Source organism: Miniopterus schreibersii (assembly GCF_964146895.1).
Source record: "Miniopterus schreibersii genome assembly, chromosome: 13".
NCBI classification, from domain to species: Eukaryota; Metazoa; Chordata; class Mammalia; order Chiroptera; family Miniopteridae; genus Miniopterus; species Miniopterus schreibersii.
The window spans coordinates 30,024,542-30,052,178 of NC_138113.1; positions in this window are offsets into that span (position 1 = coordinate 30,024,542).

A 27,637-nucleotide genomic window follows, 5' to 3' on the forward strand; every position below is an offset into this window, starting at 1 on the left:
TTGACTGCTACCGCTGGATGAGAGTACCTTTGTGGGAGCCTAAAAGTTCACCAGACAAGTTCCAGCACATCATTTGACCAAATAATAAAATAATCGACTCATTGAGGAAGATAAAAAGAGCAGTTTCACTTTACCTGTGTCACCCCTCCCGAAAGGTGGCATGGCTCAGTGCCAAGAGAGACCCCCTCAGCCCTCAGTGCCTCCCATGGGGGAATGAGAGAGCACAGTGAGTCAGGGCCTGGCTTCCCCGTTGTGTGGGACACTGCCTAAATGCCCTACTTCTTTATCAACCCATCCAGGATACTTAGGGGACCAGAATGGCTAAGTGGCTGGGAGAGGCTGGGATCAGGGTGGAAAAGCAAGGATTTAGAGCAACCAGAGCTTGAAACTCAACAAAGCGCCATGTATTCTACTGCTTTGCAGACTCCATCGAGAAGCTTGCCCAGTGAGCCACTGGAGATGCCTCACTTGTGGGCCCCTCAACTGGCTCATGGGTGCTCCCAGTGCTCTGAAGCACACCTTACATCCCTCCCCACCTGTGATGCTCCCATGGCCAGGTCCCTGAGTGCACTCCTGAAGACTGAGAATGTGAGCCTTTGCAGATGGCTAGTGAGCATGTGCAGAAAGCCAACCTGACTCTGCAGGATTGGCAAAATACACACAAACTGGAGCATTTCAGGGCACTGTCCTGGAAAAAACAAAAGGGGGATCTCAGCACTGAGACAGGATATCCAGGATCCAGGGAAGGAATACAATTTTAAGAATCCTCTCCCTCAACCCTCCTCAAGAAGGAACTCGAGGGGTGGAGCAAAGACCCTTGTGATTATATTGGATTCACTCAGATAGGCCAAGATAACTTCCCTAGCTCAAGGTCCTTAACTCTTGCCATGGAAGGTAACATATTTACAGGTTCCAGGGATTTGGACATGGACATAATTTGGTTTCATTATTTACTTACCACAAATAAGAATTATTACAAGAATTGAAATGCAACATTAGAAAATAATTTAATTAATGCAAAAAGAGAAACAAAGGAAATAAGAAGATGAAGCATATAGAAAATAAAAACCAAAATGGTACTTGAAAAATCCAACCATATCAATAATAACATTAAATGTGAATGAATTAAACAATCTGATCAAAACAGAGAATGTTACACTGGATTAAAAAAAAAAAAGCCATATGCTGTCTACAGCAAGCACATTTTAGATTTAAAAGTACAAATAAATCAAAAGTAAAATGATGGGAAAAGATTTATCATGAGAAGAGCAACCATAAGAGCTCAGGAGTGGCTATACGAATATCAGATAAATTAGAGTTCAAAAAAATGTTAATAGAAATAAAGAATGATATTTTATAATGATAAAAGGATCAATTCATCAGGAAGACATACAATTATAAACATATGCATACCCAAGAACAGAGCCTCAAATACTTAAAGCAAAATTAACATAATTGAAGGGAGGAATAGACAATTTAACAATAATAGTTGAAGACTTGAATAACCCATTTTCAATAACCCATAGAACAACTATTCAGAAGATCAGCAAGAATATATAAGACTTCGATAAGTCTTTAAAGCATCTTCTTAAAGACATACAGACATCTAAAGAACGATTCACCCCCAAACAGCAGAATTCACATCCTTCTTAAGTACACATGGAACATTCTCCAAGGTTGACCAAATGCTAGACAATAAAACAGGCTTCAATAAATTTAAAAGGATTGTAATCCATACAAAGTATGTGCTTCAACCAGAATAAAAAAAAATTAGAAATTAGTAAGAAAAAAATTGGGGGAATTAAAAAATATGTAGAAATTAAACAACACAAGCCTAAATAAGTAATCGGTTAAAGAAGAAATCACAAAGAAAAGCAGAGAACTTTTTGAAATGAATGAAAATGAAACACAACATACCAAACTGAGGAGATGCCACTCAAGCAATTCTCAAAGGGAAGTGATAGTTGTAAATACCTGTATTACACAAGAAGAAAGATCTCAATTAATAATCTAAACTTACATCTTAGGAACTAGAAAAAGGAGAGCAAACTAAATCCAAAGCAATGAGATGGAAGGAAATAACAAAGAACAGAGCAGAAATGAAATAGAAATGAAATAGAAAAACAATTTAGAAAAATCAATGAAATTAAAATAAGATCTTTGAAAATGTCAACAAAATTGACAAATCTTTACTTAAAATGGACCAAGAAAAAAAAGAAAAGACTCATATTACTAAGTCAGGAATGAAAGAGGGACATCAGTCCTGATTTTGCAGAGGTGAAATGGATTAGAAAGTAACACTAGGAAGAACTGTAAGTTAATAAGTTAGATGAATTTGATAAGTGAAATGAAATGGACAAATTCTTAAAAAGACAGAAACTACCAAAATTAACTCAAGATGAAATTAAAAATTTGAATAGACATATACCAAATAAAAAAAATTAAATTTGTAATTTAAAAATTTACCACAAATAAAAGCCTAGTTCCATAAGCATTCACTGGTGAATTTTAGCAAATATACAGAGGAATTAGTACCAATACTTCACAAACTTTTCCAAAAGAGAGACAAGAAGGGAGCACTTTTCAGTGTGCTATATGAGGACAAAATTACAAAAAAAAAAAAAAAAGACTAAAAGAAAATCAGACATAACTCTTATGAAAATAAATACAAAAGCCTTCAACAAAATACTCTCAAACTGAATATAGCAACATATGAAAAGGATTATACACCATCACCAAGTGGGATTTATCCCAGGAATGCAAGTTTGACTCAAAATATAAAATCAATCAGTGTAACAGAATAAAGGACAAAAACCACATGATCATCTCAATAGATGCAGAAAAAACTGACAAAATATCACACCCCTTCATTTAAAAAAACACTAAAAAACTACAAATAAAAAGGAAGGTACTCAACCTAACAAGGGGCATCTACTAAATAACAATTATCATCCTCAATCATGAGACACTGAAAGCTTCCCTCTTATAATCAGGATCAAGACAAGGATGTCCATTCTTGCCACGTCAAGCCAAAATAGTACTAGAATTTCTACCCAGGACAATTAGGCAAGAATAAGACATAAAAGTAATCCAGATGGGAAAGGAAGAAGTAAAATATCTCTATTTGTAGATGACATGATCTTGTATGTAGAAAATGATGTATCCACAAAAATATTATAACTAATAAATCCAGAAAATTGCAGAATATAAAATCAATGTAGAGACAATTGTATTTCTATACACCAGCAAGAAACAATCTGACAATGATATTACGAAAATGATTTTACTTATAATAGCATTATAAAAAATAAAATATTTAGGAATAAATTTAACAACAGAAGTCTAAGAGGTACACTAAAAATTACAAAATATAATAGAAAGAAAATTTAAAAGACCTAAATAAATGAAAAGTCATCCAATGTTCATAGATTGGAAGACAAAATTACGTGAAAATACTCTCTAAATTAATCTGTAAATTCAATGAATCTCTGCCAAATCTCAACTTTTTTTTTGCAAAAATTGACAAACTAATTCTCATATTCACATGGAATTTCAAGAGACCCAGAGTAACAAAAACAACCTTGAAAATTAAGAACAAAGTTGGAGAACTCATACTTTCTGATTTTAAAACTTACAGCAAAGCTCTATAATAAAAAAGATGATATGCCACTGGCCTGAGGACAGACATATGTATCAATGAACTAGAATTAGGAGTCCAGAAATAAATCCTTATATTTATGTTCAACTGATTTTCTACAAGGATGCCAAGACAATTCAAAGAGGCAAAAAGAATCTTTTTATAGTTAATGAAAACATTCTAAAATTGTAGGGATGGTTGAATATCTCTGTAACATCACTAAAAACCATTGAATTGTACACTTAAAATGCCAGTTAATATTTTGGTATGTAAATTGTTCCTCAATAAAGATGTTTAAAAATCAACTGAATAAGTTCAAATATAAAAATGTTCCTTTTATACTTTAAAGATAAAGTATAAAGTAACTCATGGAGAAAAGAGGGATGATTAAACACTTCAGACTTTTGACAGTGAAAATCCTGTATTCAAATGTGTGTCTCATGTCAAGATTGAGAAATTGAGAACGACTCTGGTCAAATTACTCATGCGCCAACCAATTCCAAAAAGATTTTGGTCAGTGCCAGTGTTATGTGACAGAGAAAGCCAGGAAAAAGAAAAAAAGAATCCCTCAAGTCACTGTGGGAAGCAAAAGGCAAAGATTAGAAGCTGGCATTCTTGGTTTGTTTCAGATCAGCACACATTTGGATGCATTTAATACTGAACATTTATTAAATGCAAGCAATTCACTGGGCCAGAGAGAATCCTCAGCTATTCGTGGCCTCCAGCTCCCTGATCTGAAAAATTGGAGTGAATATCAGTTCATTCTACTTGAGGCTGGCTTAACTGATGAAATTGCAAACAGATATTTGAATCACTTGACAGCATTATTCATCCATAACACGAACATAAGTGTTTTCAGTATATTTTCCCTTGAAGTTGAGTAATGTCAAAGTAAATTCCTGGCATATTCTAGAGAGATTCACCTTTTTATGAACCAAATACATTTTGTGAGTTTGTTTCGATCACCTTATCTCTAAGTCCCACCACCTCTGAGCTTTGTATAATAGTAGTAGTATCGTGTTACCACAGCTGAAATCGTGCTTTTCTGGGACGTTCTGACGGCAGAGAGTACAAAGAAATGAATTCTCAGGAATCATTCCAGGACGGCATGCTGTCAGGGCATTCTGAGGATAGCACGCATAATTGCCCATGTGCTATTTTTAAGTCACTCTCATGAGTCAGGCCATTGGCACTCGTAAGTCATTACAAGGTGCTCAGATACATATTAAAAGTGATTAACTGTCCTGGAATCAGTGACATAATATCATATCTTAAATTTTGAAGGTTGAGAGTTTCTCCCAGTGCTCTTGTCTATAGTGCTGTTTAATCACTCTCCTATCACCCTATTATTTGGAGAGATGACAGAAGAAGGAATGCAGAGGGAAATCAAGTCACTTAGATCACCGCTAGGTGCCAAGATCAATACAAGGCAAGTGACTGCCAGAGGTTCTATAGATTCACTCTGATAAAAACCTAAGTGCCTTTATTTCCACTCTAACTGCTCACTGATAAATGCTTCCCTGACACCACAGTAGGCATGCTCATATTTATTTCCTTCATAGACTTTCCTCCAATGGCTATTAAAACAAAGCTTCACTTAAAAATCAATATAAAGTTCATTATCTGAGAGATAAATTGTCAATGGTATCAAACCATCAATGAGCAGAACTGCTAATATGTCACACTCCTGTGCTCCCAGCCTCTCTGAACCTTCATTCTGAGTTTCCTTCATCCCTAGAACCTCCATTCCTCCTACTTCATCTCACTTTAAGCTGTAGGAATTTTAGACATGAGCCACGTGATGAGTCCTTTTATTTTAAGCATGTGTACATTCCCAGTTTCCCAGAAATAACTCAGAGCTCTGGATAGTGGTGAAGGAAAGAGGTAGTGAGATGCCCAAATAATGTTAAAAAGGAAAAAGCCAAAACTGTCCTGGAGAGATCTGATGATCTCTGTTGTAACTGGGAGTCTACTTACAGCGCCTTAACTAGTTAGTCTTCAAGTTAGGGATTGACTTGAGTGGTCCATTTCAGCACAACCACCTAACGTTTTACCTTGACCCATGTTTCTCTTCATTGAGCTTATACCAGGCTTTATGAGACTCTGCAAATTACCATTTTTAAACTGCTTCAAAAATTTGAAACCATCTAAAGTTGTGAGAAATAGAATATACTTGACACATTGTGGTTCTGGGCTAAAAAAAGCTTCCTTAAAGTATCTGCTTTTCTAGGATAGGTTAATTTCAACCCCTCAGGCCATTCAAGGGAGGATTAGTTTTAAGTCTAACCCCAACCTAACAGTGTGGAGTTCCCTATGCATTCTGAAGGCACCTTTTCTGACTTGAATGTATGAAGCTATTGGGGAGCCAGAGCACCCCTTACTGCTGGCATGTGTGCCTACAGGCTTGCACTGAGGACCTAGCACGATTAACTTAGTCCCAAGTGGTATTAGTTAGGTAGGTTTAAATACCTTGACCTGGGTAAAAGGAAGTAAACTTAGATATTTGTATTTCTAAGAAAGAAAACCCTACAATGTTTGCAAAGGCAGTAAATGAAAAGTATCAACTCTGAAATCATACTCCTGATTGAATCCTAGCTCCCTGACTGTGACCTTAAGCAACTGTTCCACCTCTCAGCATCTCAGTTTGTTCTGCTATAAAATTGTGTTAATAACAATACTCTTCTTCACAGAGTGATTTTGAGAATTAAATGAGACTATGTATGTAAGTGCTTATCCTCAACTCTGGCACATAATTTCTCAATAAATGCTTTTATGTATTTGTGTGAGTATGAATATTTGCTTCACTTATGTTACTTGGTGATGGTTTAAAGTATGAGATTCATGATTCAAATGAACAGATTAACAGCTCCTTAGAGGAGTCTGTGGTCTGTCTGTATCACTGGGAAATAAACCCTATTGCCATGCAGCTTGGGGCTTCCCTGACTGACCCCTGAGATCTGTCCTGTAGCCCTTGTTAGCTGGTTCCCTGCAGTCTTTCAGGGAGAAGTGTTAAGATACATTTATTCAGTTAGAATATTCAAGTTGATTGGAACAGCATGAAAATGGTGCTTCCTAGCTAAGACATGGAAACAGCCTAAGTGTCCATCGACGGACAGATGAATAAAGATGTGGGGTATGTACAAGGGTAGGTAAAAGTAGGTTTATAGTTGTGAGTATATGAAACACAGAGTTTATTCTTGTGTTATTTTTAATTATTGTATTACTTATTTGTATTACAACTGTAAACCTACTTTTGTCCACATACACACATACACACGCGCACATACACAATCACTGGACTATTATTCAACCACAAGAAGGAATGAAATTCAGTCATTTGCAACAATATGGATAAAACTTATGGGCATTTTACTAAGTAAAATAGATCAGACAGAGAAAGACAAATACTGTATGATCTCATTTATATGTAGAATCTAAAAAAACTGAACTTATAGGAGCAGAGTAGTTTGGTGGTGGCCGGGGTGAGGGGTGGGATGGTGGTGGTGGAAATAATTGAAATGTTAAAGTGACTCTACAATGGCCTCATTCCACTCCTGACAAGCTCTCTTACGATCCCTAGTTTGCTTCTGTGGCATAATATCGTAGTCAGCTTTAGACCAGGACTTTGAAAGCATTTTAGGAATTAGAATCACTGTGGGGAAAGGAACAGAGTCCTCAGCTCTAGAGGTCTCAATCCATCTGAAGAAGTCAAGGATAAAGTAAGCTAAAGGCCCACCTGTCCTTACAAAGGCCTCACCTAGCATGTGAGGGTAGGATGGTGAACCCACCTTGGAATGTAATATATAAATATGTTTTTAAATGTCTCACTTTCTTCTTGGAATTATACAGTCATCACATGGTATTTCCTGCCATTTTCGGCCTGCCTTTTATAATCAGTCTGAATTTGGGGAGATCTTTGCACTTCAATCAACCAGTAAAGCCCATATCTCGACAGTATGATCACACCAGCCCGCTCAGGAGCCATGGGGACACAATGGGAAGTTAATCAGACCAGTGGCTGGCTGTGCTTTTTCTCTTCTGAGTGAATAGCTCCTTTGGGAGCTATAAGTATGCCTAAAAGCAACTCATGTTAAATAGAGAAGTTCCTTTTAAAATGAGAATGTAGAAAGGCACGATCAGTTTCCTTCACAGTGAGTAAGAATGTCCAGCCGACATTTTATCCTGAACACTGAGAGTCAAAGCCCGAAACACACCTGTCTCTTAAGAGTAAAGCCATAGACAAATTGGTGGAAATGTTTCATTATCTTAAACCAATATTTCCCAACACTTGATCCATGGGTGTTATATTTTTATTACATAAAGAAGGCTTTCTGTGAATAACATTTGAGGAAATATTAAGTTAAATAGATTTTTTTATTGCAGGACATCTGATATGCTAAAATGTATTATGAATCTATGAGAAGGGGGTCCAGTAATGAGGGCTTCTGAAGAGCATTTGACCAAAATATTTCTCATGCATTATGACGGAATCAGTGCCTGAAGGAACATGCTTTGGGGAACTCTCATGGAGACTAAGAGAGAAAATGAGACAATAGCACCTAACCACAGTAGATCGCCCATCCTTCAACATCAAAATATTTTCTACTAAGGAACACTGACATAGACTCAACCCTCCAGCTGCTCTTTTCCTTGAGGCACTGTCTGAGTGTCTCTACTGTTTCAAAACCGTCTCCCATCTACTCTCTACTGAAATAACTTCCACAAAGACAAATTTGATGGTGTTTTAATTTCATATTAGAAATAAGGCTTAGAATAAAAACCTCCTACCTCTTATTCTATCTACTGTGTTCTTGTTACCAAATCAGAATGTTGTTTTCTGAAATAAACAATGTTTTCAGAGTTTTATTATGTGTAAGCTATGTGTTATAAACCCTGTTGATAAGGGAAACGGAGAGAAGTATTCTGAGGAAGAAAATAAAGAGTAGCACTCTGTAGAGTGGGAAGTTGGTGACCTCACATCTTTGCTGAGACTAGACTTAGGGAATATTGGCATTTCCTGGAAAAATGGGAGGGTTGTTGGAAGATCTAGTTAGAAACCATCTAATGGGTTCCTTTGAGACTCAAGAGAGACCTTAGCAATTATCTCTAATCCCAGTTTCCAGGGATGGCCTATAAAATCAGGGGCCCTTTAAATGCTTCAGGGGATTTATCGTGTTCTTTTCATGGATAAATGGAGAAAAGGTGCCTGGGATAATGGAAACTCAAGTAGCACAAAAGTTTTATCAAACCTAGAGGCAAAAAATGTTTAGCGAATGTACCAAAGACAGTAGAAACACAAAGGCCAGTTTCTCCTAAAATATAAGACAGTGAGCCTGGGCAGCTGAATGCATAGAAGGGTAGCCTGGCATGCATGCGTTCACAACAGAGTAAGGGAAATGTATTTTTCATTCCTACAACTTGGATCCCTGCTGCAAAGAGCTTGAGGCAGCTTTGTTTTTGCTTTACTCCTTAACTGTAAAAGCATGTCAAGTGGGAGACGCTAGCCAGGATCAAAATGTAGAATCAGTTCGCCTGAGCAAATGTAAAGCTTACCCTCAGTACTCAATAGCTCTTCCTATAAAGCAAGCACAGAGATATATGAGAGGGAGGAAGAGAGGGAAAAAGGAAAGAGGTGAGAAGGAGTTGGGTGAGGTTTCTTCATAGTAAGTGGTATTTAAAGTCAGTGTTGCTTACTTACAAGTTGTGAAGAAAGAAAATACCATTCTATTTATGTTCCTATTTAATTTTACTTCTGCTTTCTTTTCATTATAATAGTGTATTGTTACTTTCAAGAAAAACTTCTCATTTCTGTTTATGAAAATGCATTTCTGGGTACATGTTAAACACAGAAATCCTGACCTAAGATTTGGGAATGGAGATTATATGGGCATCTCAGCCAGGGTTCCTTGGTGTGGTCTGAGAGGGCCATTTTTACAACCATCTACTATGTCATAGTAATGTCTCTGTCTTACAGGAATCTCGGCTGAGAGAAACAGCCGAGAAAGGAATAAAATCTGGTGATGTTGACTTAATGGGCAGCCATGGAACTTAGCTCTCCATCTATCTTCACCTGCTTTAGTACAATGCTATAACAGTGAAGTGGGAGAGCTCACTGTGTCTTCTCAGACCAGGTATCACTAAGTCTGCAACCAATGTGACCTCAATCTCTTATGTCTGCAAAGAACTTTACAGTTCACAAAAATAAATGCATATACACATATACACACCCATATAAATATATATATTATAAACATTATATATGTATTTATATAATATATACATGTATATATACACTCATAAATATATATATTATAAATATTATATATGTATATACATAATATATATACATGTATATATTATGTATATACACATATGTGTGTGTATGTTTATATATATTCCACCCCTTTATTTAAGCCTCTTAAAAACTCTGTAAAGTAGTGATCTTCATTTCCTACTGTACAGACAAGAAAGGCAGGACTTGCCCAGCCGGTGTGGCTCAGAAGTTAAGCACCGACCTAGGATCCAGGAGATTGCAGTTCGATTCCTGGTCAGGGTACATCCTTGGGTTGTGGGCTTGATCTCCAGTGAGGGTCATGCAGGAGGCAGCCAATCAATGACTTTCTCATCATTGATTTGATGTTTCTCTCCCTCTCTCTCTCCCTCTCCCTTCCTCTCTCTGAAATCAATAAAGACATATTTGGGGGGAAAATTTTTAAAAAAAGAAAAGCAGGGCTCAAAGAAGTAAAGTGGTCTATCTAATGCCAGGGAGGCAGTAAGGGGTAAAGCTGGGACAAGAACTCAGATCCTATGATTTCAAGCCTGGTGCACTTTGCATTTGCATTATACAGGAGAAACTGAGGCACTGAAAGAGGTTCAATGGTATATCCAAGGACACATGGCTGGTTGGAAGCAGAATTCAAATTAAACATTATGCTGAAGTGATTGAACAATTTTAGGGAGATAGAATGATTTGTAAGGTTTGATGAATATTCCCCACTCCATGACACAGTCATCCTTTAGAAAACTGAAAGGAATGCAGGACTTGGAAGAGCAGAAAGAAAAGAAAATGCAATTGCTCACTTTTCTCTTGCCCACAGCTTCTTCATACAGCCTTGAAGAAAGTTCTCACTAAGATTCGTGACATCACACAGGTAAGGGTGAATAAACATAGTCAGAAGGTTCAAAGTGAAATTGAGCTTTCCCAAGGACAGTCTCAAACCCTATTCTTCCTCACTAGCTTGGCCTCTCCTGGCACCTCCAAGCCCAGTACAAGTAGCAGCCATCTGCAAATTGCTTTGTAGCTCATACTAGAAGGCCCAGGCAGAACACAGGTGGTAGCTGACCTTGGCCTGCACCTCCCAGGAGGTGCCAGAGCCAGTACAGCCAGTGGACAGCTTCAGACCACATTGAAGTACCATCCAACCACCTCTAAGCAACACACTCAAAGGGCAGACTTAGTGGGCACCACAGCTCTGCTAAAGTTAAGTCCTCCTCTGTGGGGTGGGCCTCTGCACAGCTGATCCTCCTTGATGGTCCCAGTCAGTCCCCACAGTCAATCAGCCTGAGGGTAAATCCCTCTCATTGAGATGCCAACAGTAATCAAGGCTCAACTACAGCAGGACCGTGTACACAGTTCACACAGGAGGGTGCACCTGGGGTGCCCAGCTTGAGTGAATGGAGAGGCTCTGTTACTAGACCATAAAGGACACTTACTACATAAGGCCACTCTACCAAGCCCAGAAGACATAGCAATTCTACCTAATACATAGAAATGAGCACAGGGAAGCAGCCAAAATGAAGTGACAAAGAAACAGGTCCCAAATGAAAGAACAAGGAAAAGAACTAAATTGAATGGAAGCAAGCAAACTAAGAGATACAGAGTTCAAAATAATGGTTATAGGATGCTCAACAACTTAACGAGAACTTCAACAGCATAAAAAAAGGGCATGAAAACCATAAAGAAGAACCAATTAGAAACGAAGGATACATGAACTGAAATGAAGAATACTTTACAGGGAATCAACAGTAGAGAAGATGAAGCCGAGACCCAAATCAGTGATTTAGAATATAAGGAAGCAGCCCATCCAGGAATGGCTCAGCGGTTGAGCATAGACCTAGGATCCAGGTGATCGGGGTTTGATTCCCGGTCAGGGCACATGCCCGGTTGCGGGCTTGATCAATGACTTTCTCATCATTGATGTTTCTATCTCTCTCTCTCCCTCTCCTTTCCTCTCTCTGAAATCAATAAAGATAAAAAAAAAAAAAAAGAATATAAGGAAGCAAAAGACACCCCATCGGAACAGCAAAAAGAAAAGAAAATGTTCCTCCTTCCCCCAAAATGAGGACAGTGTAAGGACCCTGTGGGACAATTTCAAGCTTACCAACATTCACATCATTGGGATCCTGGAAGGAGAAGAGAGAGAACAAGAAACTGAAAACCTATTTGAAAACATAATGACAGAAAACGTTCCTAACCTAGTGAAGGACATAGATATACAAGTACAGGAAGCATGGAGAGTCCCAAACAAGTTGAACCTAAAGAGGCCCACACCAAGGCACATCATAATTAAAGCACCAAAGGTTAAAGACAAAGAAAGGGTCATAAAAACAGCAAGAGAAAATCATTTAGTTACCTACAAGGGAGCTCCTATAAGACTGTCAGTTGCAAACCAAAGCTTTGCAGGCCAGAAGGGATTGGCAAGAAATATTCAAAGTGATGAAAAGCAAGGTCCTACAACCAAGATTACTCTACCCAGGGAAGTTCGTATTTAGAATCAAAGGTTATATAAAGAGCTTCCCAGACAAGAAAAAGCTAAAGGAAATCATACCATCAAACCAGTATTACCTGAAAGGTTAAAGGGTCTTCTTTAAGAAGAAGAAGAAAAAAAGATAAAAATATGAATAATAAAATGGCAATAAATATTGACAAATATATGAAACTGGTTAAAACATCATTGAACAGGATGCCCTGGATTTTCAGCAACAAAGAAGAAAATAAGGCAGCTTCTATTAATTTCAGAGATATAGGTGAGATGACATCCTGTAAGAAAACTGACAGAATTCAGAATCAGAGTCTGTGTCTGAGTTTATCATATGTTTTTCTTTTTTATATTTATCATATTCGTGCATTGATATGTTTGCCTAAAGGAATAAATGGTAGCATTTTTAACTTTAAAAAAATTGACAAATGAGAATATAATCATCACGAAACCAGATCTGCATACTCATAGTAACACCAGTTACAAATGCTTAAAAAAAAGGAATATTACAGTAGGGGTCAGAACTAATTCAATAAATACTGGGCTAAGTGCTGGAGGAAAGTACTGAATGAAGGGTGCTGGGGAGAGGATGGCCAATGTGATTAGCCATCAGTGTTTATAATTGTCACTATTCAAAGTTAGGGTCCTATCCTCCCACAGAGATTGTGAAATAGGGGCACTGTCTATCTTGATTCTGTTTCAAGGGATGGCTCCCAGGACCTTGAGAAAGACATTGCTGCATTATAGAAGATTTCCATCTCAAAGGGGAAGGGAGATAATTTACAATTGCAAGCTTTTAAAGTAAATACTCTCAGAAAAGAGAGGTCAGGGGCCTATAGGCAGGAAGAAACCTGTTAAGTCTAGCCAAGCTGAGGGGAATGTTGAGGCCCTCTTGCCAACCACGTTTCACCACTTTTTCAGTTTTCAGGCAACATAACCTATAAGCAAAAAGAATCTCAGAGCCACTACATGTTCTTATTCAGCATGAGGAGTACCTGGTATGAGTGAGTGGGAACAAAAGATTATATGATGATAGTAAAAAAAAAAACACCTTAAAGAAAGAGAAAATAATCTCCCTCTGTGGTTTCCAGTTACACCCTCTCAGCTATTATACTGAAAATAGACTCATGCTTGGTAATTATGGAAGCGATATCTTGGAAGCAGGAGGTATTTACACTAAAAGCCAAGTCAGCAAGCGATTGCACAGGAAAATTATTCCACCCCCTTGCACTGCCTTCCACCCGAGAGTCTGACATGCTGACTGCATGTCTCCTACTGCTCAGTCTGGGAATCCCGGGGACTGCAGGGGGTCAGTAGCAAGCCCACAATTCACTGCTGACCAGGAATAGGGAAGAGAAACATCAAATCAGGTAACAAACAAGGGAAGCGTTCGAGGAACCACATGCAACTAACGATGTAGGTCATCAGCAGTGCAGACTCTTATGAAAGAATTGCTGCAGTTAGTTTCCTCCAAAAAATAATCACGTAACATATTTGATATTGACATGGAGAAGCGACAGTGGTGTGGGTGATGTGCATGGAGTCCACGGACCACATCGCGGCTGCAGAGGTCTACAACGTCCACTGTGATACGTGGACTCTGAGAGGAGATGTTTCCCTCAGATGCATCACCCCTCCAGGGACAGGTGACCCCGTCCCCTCAGCTCTAGCCCTTCTTCTACAGTTGCAGGTTTTTGCAAGATTCCTGCTTTCCATTTGGAGAGAGCAAGTCTGTTCATTAGTCTTGGTGCTCTGAGCTTCTGCTTATTTAGACTAATTAGCTCTCTGCCTCTGGTGAGAAAACGGCATGAGGACCAGGATCATTCCTCTCTTCTTCCCTCTTCCCACCATCCCCACCATTTTGTTATTATTATTTTTATTATTATTATTGGTAAATGGACCTCTAATTTCTTTTCTCTCCCTTTATTTTTTGTGGAGCTCAGGAGGTTGACCTGGCTGACAATTTAGCAATTTTGATGTCCTGGAAAAGTGAGTGAGGAGAGGGGGACAGTGCTGCTCATTAAGGTGACTCAGCTTCTGTAAATTGAGGGTCTGAGATGCAGGGAGCATTTCATTATGTGAATGACCAGCAGCCCCGAAGCAGAGCTGGTGCTATTTAGAGTCCCTGTCTCCCTTGCCTCTGTGTGATTTTGTTTCCCACCTCCTCTTCCTACAACAGGCAGTGAGTGTCCGTGTCCTGTCCCCCCACCCCCTCCACTCCTCCAGCTCTGGATGAAGTCCATTAACTCCTTTGACTCATAGGTCATTCAGCAAGTTAACTATTGAGCCGCAGGGGACCCCGGATGCCTTAAACCTGGCCTCCACTGGCAGTGGGAGTGTGCAGGGTTTGCTTTAGCACACAATTAATCCTGCAATTCCAAAACGGACAGTTCTTATGCTTTAGAACTTCTAAAGATTTTAAAGAGATTGCATCAGCACCTCCCCAAATCTCCTTTGTTTCACTGACAGCTTTAAAAGATTGCCTTCCTTGGCTGCAAAATTATGGATGTCATTATTAATGATCGATGTTATTTGTCATCCCAGAGGATGATCTCTGGTGAGAATTACAAAGATGCCTTTATGAGATGGGGCCAGGAGCCCAGAATAAATCAGCGAGTGGTTTTATGGCAACCCGAGTGACAGAGCTGAAGTAATCGCGTGGAAAGGGACACCAGACTCTAAATAACACTCCCTTCCACATCGCCCCTGACCTACTGCTCATTTGTTCGCGTTGCCGCTCCCCGAGCATACCCTCAGTCTGGAGTACAGGAGAGCACTCAGGGAATCATTATCTGTTGGACAACGGCCTCCAGCCCCTGCTGTATCAGTAAGTAGCTGTGCCACTTATTCCACATCGATTAACCACTCTGAGCCTCAGTTTCCCCAACTGTAAGGTGATCTTTATTTCAGTGCAAAGTTTCTGTGTGGCTGTGGTGAGCCTTTCATTTGAAATATCTCAGTGGTTCACTAACTATACCCTCCATTGCCAGAATGAAAGCTGGCTGAGCACCACAGATGCTAAAAATCTTCAGTGTTAGAATCTATACAATAATTCTATGGAATAGAATAATTCAATGGAAAGCATCACTCCGTGACCAGTTTAAGCAACTATTCCCTGCCTCGTTAAGGAATCCTCACAAACACTAATTAACCTCATTAAGTTAGTTCGTTTTCCCAAACGTTCCCAGACACCCAGAAATCAAAGGCTAACCCCCAAGGAAGATCTTCTTGGAGGAAACTCACAAATAAACTTTCTGGGATTCAATCACACATAGCTACTCAAAGAATGGCTTCTGACATTTCTTTTTCATGAGAATGTACAACTGGGTTTGAGGAAGTGGGTCAGACTTGTCACATCCCTGTGCAGGTCTGCCCATGACATTTGTGGGGTCTGGACAAGGGTACAAATGAAGGTTCAGTTTCTGTATTGTCAGGGTTGGTGCTCTTTAGTGTCCTCGAAAGCTTGGGGCTCATAGCTGGGGCCTCTCTACCCAGACCTAAAAGCTGCTCTGTGTCTCTGGGGAACCTACCTGGTGCCTGATGGGTCACAGTAAACTTATTCCTAAGGAGATGCTTCACTTGTACATGGCATGTTAGTCTGGGTCCTCCAAGAATCAAATGTAAAATAAAATAAAACAACACAAATAGAGTCACCTTAAAATGGAGTCAGAGCTGCCATCCCAGAAGAGCTGCCTTCACACCTTATGCCTCAAACCTTTGGAATGTTAAAACAGGGTTAAATAATCTTAGGACTGGGCCTAGGTCCCAAAGAACTATTTACAAAAATAACAAGGGAGCAGATACACTACTGGACTGAGGGCTACTGGACTGAATTAGCATCACTATGATAGCTGATTTACACCAATAAAAATGTCTTTCTTCTATGAATGGAATTGTTCCCCTTCCCTTTCTCTTAAGTTCCAATGCCTTTGTCTCCTAGTAGGAACACTATTTGGGCTTCTGCCTGAATTAGTGATTCCCAAACAACTATTCTTTTTTTATCTCAAATATATGCTTGTTGCCTCTCACTTTGAAAGGCCTTTTGTTTTTAGATTAACACAAAGATAGCAAGAGAAGACTTAATGTTCAAGAAAATTATTAGAGGGAATGCTGGGGAGAGAAAATGGGGAGAAATCAGAAGAGGCCAGAACTTTCAGATATCAGTGCAGGCCTGACTCCAAGGAAGGCGCAGGGGAAGGAAGGAAGGCTGGTGGGTAGTGTCTTACACTACAGGGCATTTCTCTAAGGAATGCTGGTGAGGCCATTGCTCAAGGCAGTGTCCAGGGGACAACGGCCTCTCCCAGGAGAGCACCTGCCTGAGTATCCCTGCCTAACTCAGACGCTGGCTGGGAGCAGCCTGGGAAGCGTGGCATTGGTGTGAAGGCTGTGATGGATTTCAGAGCGCAGCACCTGAAGCTGAAGTTCAATTTTACCCCCTGCAGTCAAAATTTAGGGTGGCTTCCATAGTCTGATTTACTTGCATAAACTTTCTCTCTGCTACTAATTGCAGATGAAGTTATTTCAGTATTTTCAAGTGAGCTACTTTTGGTGAGTTGTACAAATTCTTTAAGCCTCCAAAAGTCGGCCCTGCAACCAAGTGGCAAAGTGCCCAGGTTTCCAGAAGATGGTCTATCCCTATTTAGATTACAGGGCTGCCTATTAAACGGACAAAAATCTAAAGACAGGATGCTATTGGCCACATTGGGCAGGGTTCTCCTGGCACACCTGCTTCTCTGCACTGCAGCGCCTTGGGGCTCTCCTTTGGTGAATACATGGACTCTGAGTCATAGTCCCCCCACCTCCCCACATACATTCTGTGATATGTGCCCTGTGCCCTTGTGAAAATAAGAGCCCTGATGCAGGTACTGTATGAGGTTTCTAATTGGGCCAAAACAAAGCACCCAAACTTAGTGGCTTAAAACAATACTCACTATTTCTCAGGTTCTGCAGGTAAAAGGTACAGCACAGTTGTCTGATTGGGTTTCACAAGGCCAATATCAAGGTGTCAGACAAGCTGGGCCCTTGACTACAGGCTCTGGGGAAGGAACAACTCCCAGGCTTATTTAGATGATTAGCTGAATTCGGTTCTTTGCAGTTGTAATGTTGGGTTCACATTCCCTTGCTAGCTGTCAATTGGGGTTGCTTTCAGTTCCTAGAGACCCCTTGCATTCTGAAGCACCTGGTCCCTTCATCTTCAAGCCAGCAGTTGTACATAAAATCTTCATTCCTCAAATTTCTGACTTCTCCTTCTCCTGCTGGCCAGAAAAAACTCTGCTTTTAAAGGGTTTATATGATGAGATTTGGCCCAGTCAGATAATCCAGAATAACCTTCCTATTTTAAGGTGATTAATTAGTAATATTAATCACATCTTTAAGCCTCTTTTGACAGATAACAAAACATATTTATGGATGTGATTTCTTATGCACAGTCACAGGGATTAGGGTGGGAAATCTTGGGGGGGGGGATTTTTAGAATTCTACTTACAATAGGTACCTGGACCTAAACATCCTACAAAATTATCTTTCTGTGATAAAAACCTTTAAAGCATAACTCTTAAAAAGAGATGATGATATTGGATACTTTGAGGCCTAACACAGGCCTGTCAGGGTGATGGATTGGGACTGCTCCGGGAAGCAGATGCCCCGAGGAATGGAATCCCCACCAACGCTAACTCCCCGAGACCGATGGAGAAGCATCAATAAAGCCACTCCACAGGGCACTGCTAAGCAGAGAGAAACGCAGGAGAAAGGATGTGGGGTTATACTTTCAAGATTGCAACTTTAGGGGAATTTAAAGAAGCCAGTTGACTTGCTAAATAAGAAAATCGTGACAATTCAAGAATATGGAGAAGAGCGCAGTACTAGCGTATCCCTACAGCATTAACAGACAGACACACAAAAAAGATGCAGTATCTTCAGTAGGTGGAACAGATTCAAACACAACCTACTTACATAAAAATAAAAGACATCCACTGTCATAAAATAAGTGTAGTAAAATAAATATGGATTTAAGAGTGACATAGTAGAAAATAATGTATCTAATAAAATCACAGATAAAATATAAGTGGTGCTTATTTCTATCAAATTAACAAAAGTCTTTTAAGAGAAAGAAATCAGAAATGAAGCATAATATTTTAAAATACATTTTGAAACTTTATATAGCTAACAACAACCATATGGAAAATTAATATGTAATGAGAATTTAAGGAAATAAAATATATGTATTTTATTGTAAGATATATGACAAACAGTAGCTACTAAATTTAAAAGTTTATACAGATTATAATGAAATTAGTACCGTTAGAAAATGATCAGAGAACCCAGATAAGCAGTATGCAAAGGAAGAAATACAAACTATAATTAAATGAGAAAAAACCCTATTTTGTCAGTAACCAAAGTAAAAATAAAAATAGCCTAAACACTAAAATACCATTTACTGCCTATCAAATTGATTATTAAGAATTATAGTTACCGGTATTGACAAGGGTGTGAGGAAGCAAATGCTCTTATGTGACATTTTAGGAAATGTATGTTGATTTACTCTTCCTATAAAACATTTTTGAAATAACACCTTAGATGTGTACATACACTTTCTTCCAAAAAAATTCACTTCCAGAAATGTATTGTAAGAAAATAATTGAGGATGTGCAAAAATTTATCTATAAATTCTTCAACCAAGCATTAGTCATTCTCATGAAAAATTTGGAAAAATCTAAATGTCAAGAAATAGGGGATTGGTTAATAAATTATTGTGCATTTTATAATGTAGCCATGAAAATGACCATGCTCTAGAAGAATATTAAATGGTGTGGAAATGCTGTGGTTCATTATGCACCATAATGTAAGGCAGTAAGAAAAGTAAGCAGCATGCAGGGAAAAAATATGTACACATGATACCATTTTGTTATGAAAGATACATTATATATAATAATAATAATAATAATAATAATAATGTTTCACATGGAAAACAGATTAAAAGTGTAACATGATAACACTTTGTTGTTGAGGTTTGAGATTATGGAAGATTTTTATGCTTTTGTGCATCTTTTCAAGTTTTCTGTAATGAACATATTATCAAAATTTTAAAAATTAATTTTAAAACAAATTAAAACTAAAAGCCCCAAATGGCATAAACTTGAGTGTCTCAATAAGGTTGGAAATGAAGACAAATCATTGGACAGAGAGGAAAATGTAAATTCTGTACCAGTAACATGTGCAGGTTAGCTCCTGGGCATTGGCCCAAAGGCAACGGGCATGTGAATGGTGTCCAGGAGGAAGTGAGTGACCTGCTAGCTTTCAGAACTGCCTGCTGGGCTCACTAGCCTCACTGAAATTTGTCCTGACCATTTTATGAACATCCTACTTAGTTAAGCCTAAGACGTAGACTTTGGGAGTTCCTGGGCTGAAGAAGGCAGCAGCTTGCATTCCTTCCACTTTGCCTGGCATGAAACTCTTCGCAGCCGGGTTGCTTTCCACCCACCTGCCAAGCCAATCAGCTCCTTCAGAGCTGCCGGAGCACTTTTAGAGAGAGCTCCAGCTCATCGGACACGGACAGGCCGAAAGTTTCTCGGGTCAGCTAGAAACTCTCTCGCTCAAAGTTAAGATGTCTAGCTCTTTAAAACTAAAGGTATACCATTTTATAGATACAAACATCTGGAGGAAAGGAATGCAGTTCAGGAATCAAATTCTTGCTAGCAAGGAAAACTGAAGACAATGTGAGAGCTAGTTGACTTCACCAACGCCACCTGTCTCCATTGTGACATTTTTAATTTTAGTAGCTAACTTACCTTTTGTTCTACTTACTTTCATTGACATTTATTTTTTATTCAAAGGTATTATTCAAAAGGTAAAAGGACTCTGTGAAAAGGGCATTATATAAATGTTGTGAATGCATTGATTTGACTCTTCTAAGCAGTAGGTGACATTGACAATGGTACCATAATTGAATTTCAATCACTAACACATTTCCCTCCATATTGCTTTGTATCCCTTTACAGCTGAAGAACAAATTAATATAATCATGTGCTTTAGTTCAGTATTCATTTAATTGGTGAGTTAGGGGTTTCAAAACACACCCAAGAGCATTTAGAATCTTAAGAAAAATTAACAAAGTCAAAACTACCCTGGAACCTACAGAATACTGCTCTAGCTCAGGGGTTGAAATCTATGACCCACTGGTCAAATTGGGCCCACTGCCTGCTTTTGTATAGCCCACAAGCTAAGAGGAATTTTTATATTTTTAGATAGCTGAAAGGAAAGAACATTATTGCATGACATAACAGTTTATAAAAATTCAAATTTTGGTGTCAAAATTTTATTGGAACTCAGAAAAGTTCTTATAAAATATGTGTTTTCATACTGTCTGTGGAAGCTCTCGTCCCACGGCAGCAGAGTTGAGTAGCTGTGACAGAGACATATGGTCCACAAAGCATGCATATATATGCATATGTATCTATCTATACTATAACATTTACACAGATAACTATTAAGTTCTAAATTTTTGTAAACTTCAGCAGATAGAAAGGCACATTGGAAAATATATAACAATATAGCAAAGAGTGTATACTTTGGACTCTGACAAAAACTGGAAGCAAAACCTGGCTTTAGTACTTACTAGCTGTGCAACTTAAAACATATCACTTAGCCACTCTGAGTCTGGTTTCTCAAATGTGAAATGAAAATACCTACTTCATTAAAGTCAGAGTGAGGATTATAAATAATGTAAGTCAATGGCCTGGTTCCATGACTGAAATCTACTAGACTGTTAGTGAATAATATACAGGGTGTGCCCCAGTATGTATACACACACTTTGAATAATTATACAGGCAGTGTTTATTAAAATACATTTCATAATGTATAAAATACAAAAAAGTATACATTTTGGGGGGGACACCCTATATATACAGTGCTGTGGTTTTGGTCAACCTTCCTTATGAACACACATCCTTGAGGGAGGTCTTCAGAAAGAAATTTAAATGAAAAGGGTAAGCTTTGAAGTTGGTTAGTTGCAATGACTTTCAAGCCATTTTACTACCACCATCTACCCACACGTACAGGCTTGGGGAAGTCACCTTGAAGGATACAGGAGGAACACTTTCAAGTATTTCAGAAATCTGAAGAGAAAAGCAAAGGGAAAAAAGATATACCCCATGCAAACTAGTGCCCCCAAAGTTGGCAGGATGTGGATGCAATACAATGGCGAGGATTCTGAGCTCTGGAATTTAAAAGACCAAGGTTGAGGTTCCATCTCTGTTATACTTACTAACCACGTGTCATGAAGGAGCTCACCGAAGCTCTTCTATTCCCTCATCTACAAATTGAGAGTCATACTGGTACCCACCACGGTGAAACTTTGGGGGAACGACAAAGATAATACAAAGTGCTTGAGATGGTGGCCGGCGTACAGTGAGCATCTTTCTCTTTCATTCAACATACAGTCATTGGCACACTTTATACCCCAGACACTGCGGCCAATGTTAGGAAGAAACTAGTGAACGGGACAGCTGTAGTATCTGCTCTCATGGATTTTATAACCAACAGGGAAGCGAGACAATATACTTGTAACTGAACAAGTCATAAGTAATTCTATGAAAGAAGCAAATGGTGCTGGAATTCAGAATGCGGGAGGGGCCTGCGTTAGCTAGAACATTCAGGTCAGACTCTCCAAGGTGATGACATTCTCTTTAAGGATGAGAGAACCCAGGCTCATAAAGAGAAAAAGCAAAAGAAGAGACTTGTGCGAACTTTTCCTTGAAAGGAAACTAGGTCATTGGCTGAAGTGTGGTGAGCAGGGGAGAAAGTGACAGAAGTAGTCAGAGGCACAGACAGGAGCTGGACGACACAGGATCTTTGAAACCATCGTGAGGGGGTTGATTTTGTTCTTAGTGCAAAAGAAAACATTTAAATGACTTTAAAAAGAGTAGTAACATGATCTGATTTATACTTTTTAAAGGGCTGCTAAGTGAATGGAGAAGGGCAAGAAAGGAAGCAGGGAGCCATTTGGGAAACAACTGCAGGTGTCCAGGAAAGAGATGTGTCACTGTCATCGGATGAGTTCAGAGCACAGGAGAAGCGGAGATAACTGGAGGAGCTGGGATGGGCAGGACACTGATGGATTGGGTATGAAAGTGAGGGAGTGGGAGGTGTCATCAGTCACTCCAGGTTTGAGACTCATTTTCTGAAACTTAGAAGACAGCTTTGAGGATGAAATTAAAGAGTCCATTTACACATGTTCCTGAAGTGAACCAACATTTAGAGTTTGGGTGGAGGAAGAGAAACCAGTTAAGGTGGTTGAGAGAGGGGGAAATTCAAATAAGTGTTAAAACTAAGAAGCCAAAAAAGGGAGAAGAGAGGACTTCAGAAAGAACATGGAAGTAAGTTGTGTTAAAAACTGCCATCATCATATTTATTATGAAGGAAACATTTTTATGAGGCTCAAATCCTCTTGCCTAAGCAATCATCTCTATTAAAATTAGTCGCCCCAGTTGGTCTCTAACACATCACCATACTCACTGTATTCAAAGAATTTGTCACAGTTGTTAAATATCCCATTTAATTATTTATACTCTGGCTCTTCTATTTAAATGTTAGTTCCATGAAGGCAGGAATCCTGTCTGTCTTTGCCCTCACTGCATTCGATTATAGGTAGGAGAGATATCCCACCTCTGTTTTACAGAGAAGACTGCAGAATAGTGAAAAGGAAATGACTTGGACCCAGGAACCCTAACTTCACCTACAGGTTCATATTCTTAGTAGCTGTGTAATTCTAAGCAACTTCCTAAGTTGTTCTAAACATCAATTTTTCTCATCTGCAAAATGGGGTAATAATATTATACCAACCTCAAAAGTTTATCATAAGGATAAATGAAACCATACGTATTGAGCACAGTGCAAAGCATGTAATAGTGTTACAGAGAGAGCAGGGTGTGTGCAATAGTAGTAATAGTAGCAGTAGCATTAGTAATAGTAATATTTGGATATAGCGTAGAGCAATTTCACATTCAACTGGACGAGACATTTAAGCCTTTAAATTGGTAAACTGGCCAAATCCTTCAACAACAAACACTATTCAAAATGAAAATCCCCATAGAAGAAAAATCTTCTCAAGCCTCTATCAGCTATTTGTTTCTTATCTGAACTTTACTTATCACAATGGGGCTGTCACATTACAAGAGGTTTTGCACACGACTCCCTGGAAGTCTACTTGACCCAGTTCCATGCATTAGAGAGGAGTCACAGTATCTGTCATATTATTAGGAAATCAGGCCATTTTTGGAGTAAACTCAGTATTTATACTGAGCTATCATGCAGCTCAAAATGTACTATCTCACAAATTAATGTAAAATATTTTATCTTCTTTCAAACAAGAACCTGGTACAGCACTTGAAATTCTTAAAGAAAGCTCAGGAAGAAAGTGTCCAGCTCTTGAGGCCTGACTTATACTAGAGACAGCAGGGATCACTTCATGAAACCTCTGGGCTCCGAGACCTGGGCCACAGTTCTGAAATGATGCTCATCGGCAGCTGCAAGATCTTATTGCAAAAGATGTAGATATAGGGAAAAGTGGAAAACGGGGTCAATTTAGCAATTAATCTACTATAAACTATAACCTGTCTGTGACTGTAACTTCAGTGCCAAGCCCACCCAGTGTTTAGGCCATAGGAAGTGATCAGTAAATAATTACTGAAGGAGTGATGGAATGTTGTATTTGGGCCTGAGCCCTGACCCTTCTCTTATTTCTCACTGAGATCCCTGATTACATCACAGATTTAAGCTGCTTGTTGTTCTCTTCCCTTCTTACTATCTTTGTTTGCTAGTCTTAGCTCAGCCCTGACGTCAACTAGAAAACGGCCAACATAATCAGGACAATACTGAGTCATTACATTATTACCAAAGGAAAAATCTAATGAAAATATTTCCATTCTGAGGAGGTTTGAAACATTTAAACTGCTTCCTTACTTTGGTTTTAAAAATGGAAGAGAGAATTAAACAACTTCCACAAATTGGTATTTTATAAGGATAGAGGGAAAAGATATTCAGTTACACATACAGACCAAACAAATGTTCGGTTTTTACATATATTATCTTGTTTAATCTTACAATACTTTAGGTGTTTTTTTTCCCCATTGCAAAGCTTCAGAGGTGCAAAATAATGAAAGTCAGCTGCAGAACTGGCTCCGGGTCATGCCTTTTCATCTACAGCACATGTTCTCTCAGGCCTAATAACAAGTCAGTCTTCAAGCAGCCTAAAACAGGCATGGTCATGAACCCTGAGATGAGGGTGTTAAATTGTGGATCTTTATCCTTGAGGCAAGTCAACCCAAGCCTCCTTTAGTGGACAAAGTTCCTGAGAGTTCTGCAGCAAAATTCAGAGGAAGATAGCTTTACCTGTGCATCCTCTGTAGCTGAGACAAGAGTAAGGGCAATAAAGAATGAGCCCTGATGGCCCAGTTTGGCCAACAATGAGTTATGGACAAAATTTTGTCCTGAAGAGATGCCTAGGCGCCATTCAGAAGCTAGTCATAGAGTCTTCCCTTTGGTCACAAAATAGTGTAATTTTTTCAAGACATTGATGGAATTATCTTTCCATTAAATTTATCCCCAAACAGCAACAAGTTCTGAGATCTCTATTGTAACAACCTCCAAAGTCCCATTCAAATTCTTTGTATGAATTAAAATGCTGTTTCATCAAATCTTCTTAAAGTAAAAATTGTGTCACAAGATGGCATAAATACTGAACTAAAGGTCTGATTCTAATACCAAATCCTGTATAACTCTGAGCAAAATTCTTTTTATCTCTAGGTACCATTCTCTTCCAAAACTCAAAAAACTATTATTATTCGACTGGACCTACACCCAAGTATCTATCACCTCTAGACATCTCATCAGACAAATTAGTTGATTTTCATACATAGATGTCCATGATTTAGATCCTAAAACCACAGCTCTTTGGATCAGGACCAGCCTCTGACCCAAACAACAGCCAGCTCTAGAATATATTAGCATTCATTGTTGACGTGTGGCTGTATCAATTAGTCCACAAGGGGTTTCACAATCATGAGTTTCTTCTTTATCATGTCTTCTTCATTAACCAGTTCTTGTTATTCTGGAATTAAGAGCTTTGCCTCATCAAATTAGGCTGAATTATAATAAAATGCAGAGTAACCAAATTATGCCTTTCTTTATTCCATCTTAAACTAAATCTCCTGACATCATCCTACAAAATTCTCTTTATGAAGAGACCTAGATTCCCCTGCTAGTATAATCATGGAAAAAATGAAAATTAGAATTACTCCTACCACCACTAATCTCATTGTGACAAAATTGTTTACTTTCTTTGAATGAAGCAGATCCCAACCCCAGAGCATTATTATGTAACTAATTCTGTTGAAAAGAAAATTAATCTGTTTTCCTGCTTTACATCCATAAAATGAATGAGGTTAAGCTAGAGATCTGAAACTCAATTATTCCATTCTTAGATTGTGCCGCAACATTTTCACAAGCAAATACACTGTCATTCTAATCAATAACTTTCCACTGTGAGAGGAAATTCTTCAACAGCAAATCTTTGGGCTAAAGATCAAGGTGTACCTAGTTATAATGTATGCAACAATAACCTCCACAGAACCATGAGAAAAAAGAACCATTGAACTTAAAGTTAGGTTACTTGAGATTATCCAGCCTGAAAAAACAGAAAGAAAAATAGAATAATAAAAAAATCCTCAGAGATGATCAAGTTTACAACTGAGCTCATAATAGGAATCTCAGAAGAGAAGGAGAGAAAATGGGGGTAAAAAGAATACTTAAAGAAGTAATGGGGGTAAAAAATACCTCTTCAAACTTATGAAAAACATTAATCTATGTTTTTAGAAAGCTCAACAAACTCCACACAGTATAAACTCATAAACTCAACATAATCAACATAATCAATACAAAAGACAAATAATTTTGAAAGTAACTAGAGAGAAGCTACTCATTAATAGCTGTTTTCTCATCAGAAACCATGCATGTCAGAAAGCAATGGAGTGACATATTCAAAGTGCAGAAAGAAAGGCTGTCAACCAAGAATTCTATATCCAGCAACAGTATTTTTTTCACAAATGAAGCAGAAATTAAGACTTTCCCAGATTAACAAACTGAGAGAATTCATCACTAGAAGACCTGACTTGCAAGAAACACTAAAGGGATTCCTTTAGGCTGAAAGAAAGAACAGTAGACTGTAATCTGAATTAACACGAAGAAATAAAGAGCAGCAGTAAAGGTAACTATATAGATACGTATAAAGGACAGCATAGGTGTATTTCCCCCGTACCTTATTTAAAAAACAACTGCATAAAGCAGTAATTTTAAATCTAAGCAAACAATGTATAAAGATTCAAAAGTTAATAAATGCACAGGTGGTTAGCTCAGATTTTATGCCTCCAAAGTATGTGTACAAAACAATTCATGCAGGTACATAGGTAAATATTCTTATATTTATATGTAAAAATGGATATTTTTTGCAGAAAGTGTGATGCATCATTCCTTTTATTTCCAGTCAGTTAATAGCCATTTACTGAGTTTACTCTGTGCTAGGCACTGAGGATACAGGGCAAAATAAAGTGGCTCTTGCTGCAATAACTTTGCTGAATTACCTTAGTGTGAATTACCTTGGTATGAATTACTTTAGCATGTTAACTGTGAAGAAAACAATGAAGGAAAGTCTACTCTAGACCTTTAAGTGAGCTCAACCTTCCCACACAAGAACAGCCAACATGATGTCTCATGCGTCACAGGACCTCTGTGTTCCTGATCTGTATACCTTTTAACACTTTCTTCCCCTAACTACAAACTCACTTGCTCCTGGGTTAATCCTACCTCTGGCTCTGGAAAAAAATGTCTGTCTGTTCTTGCTCTCCCCATAACTTCCAGGTGTCACTATTGACTTTAGCCCAGTCTCTCTACTGCAGCACTGTTAATATTTAGGACCAGATAATTGTGGGGACTGTCCTGTGCACTGTAAAATGCTAGGCTGCATCTCTAGCCTCTACTCACTAAATGGCAGTAGCAAACCTCTCCCATGTGACAACCAAAATGTCTTCAGACATTGCTTATGTCCCCTGGGGAACAAATAACCCCTGGTTAAGAATCACTTCTTCTTCTGATTTACTCTATGGCTCTTGCTGGCTTGGCCTGCTTAGAAAGCTGCCTTTTGTGAACCGTGCCTAACTCAATCCCCAGGAACAGTGCACACCCACTCTA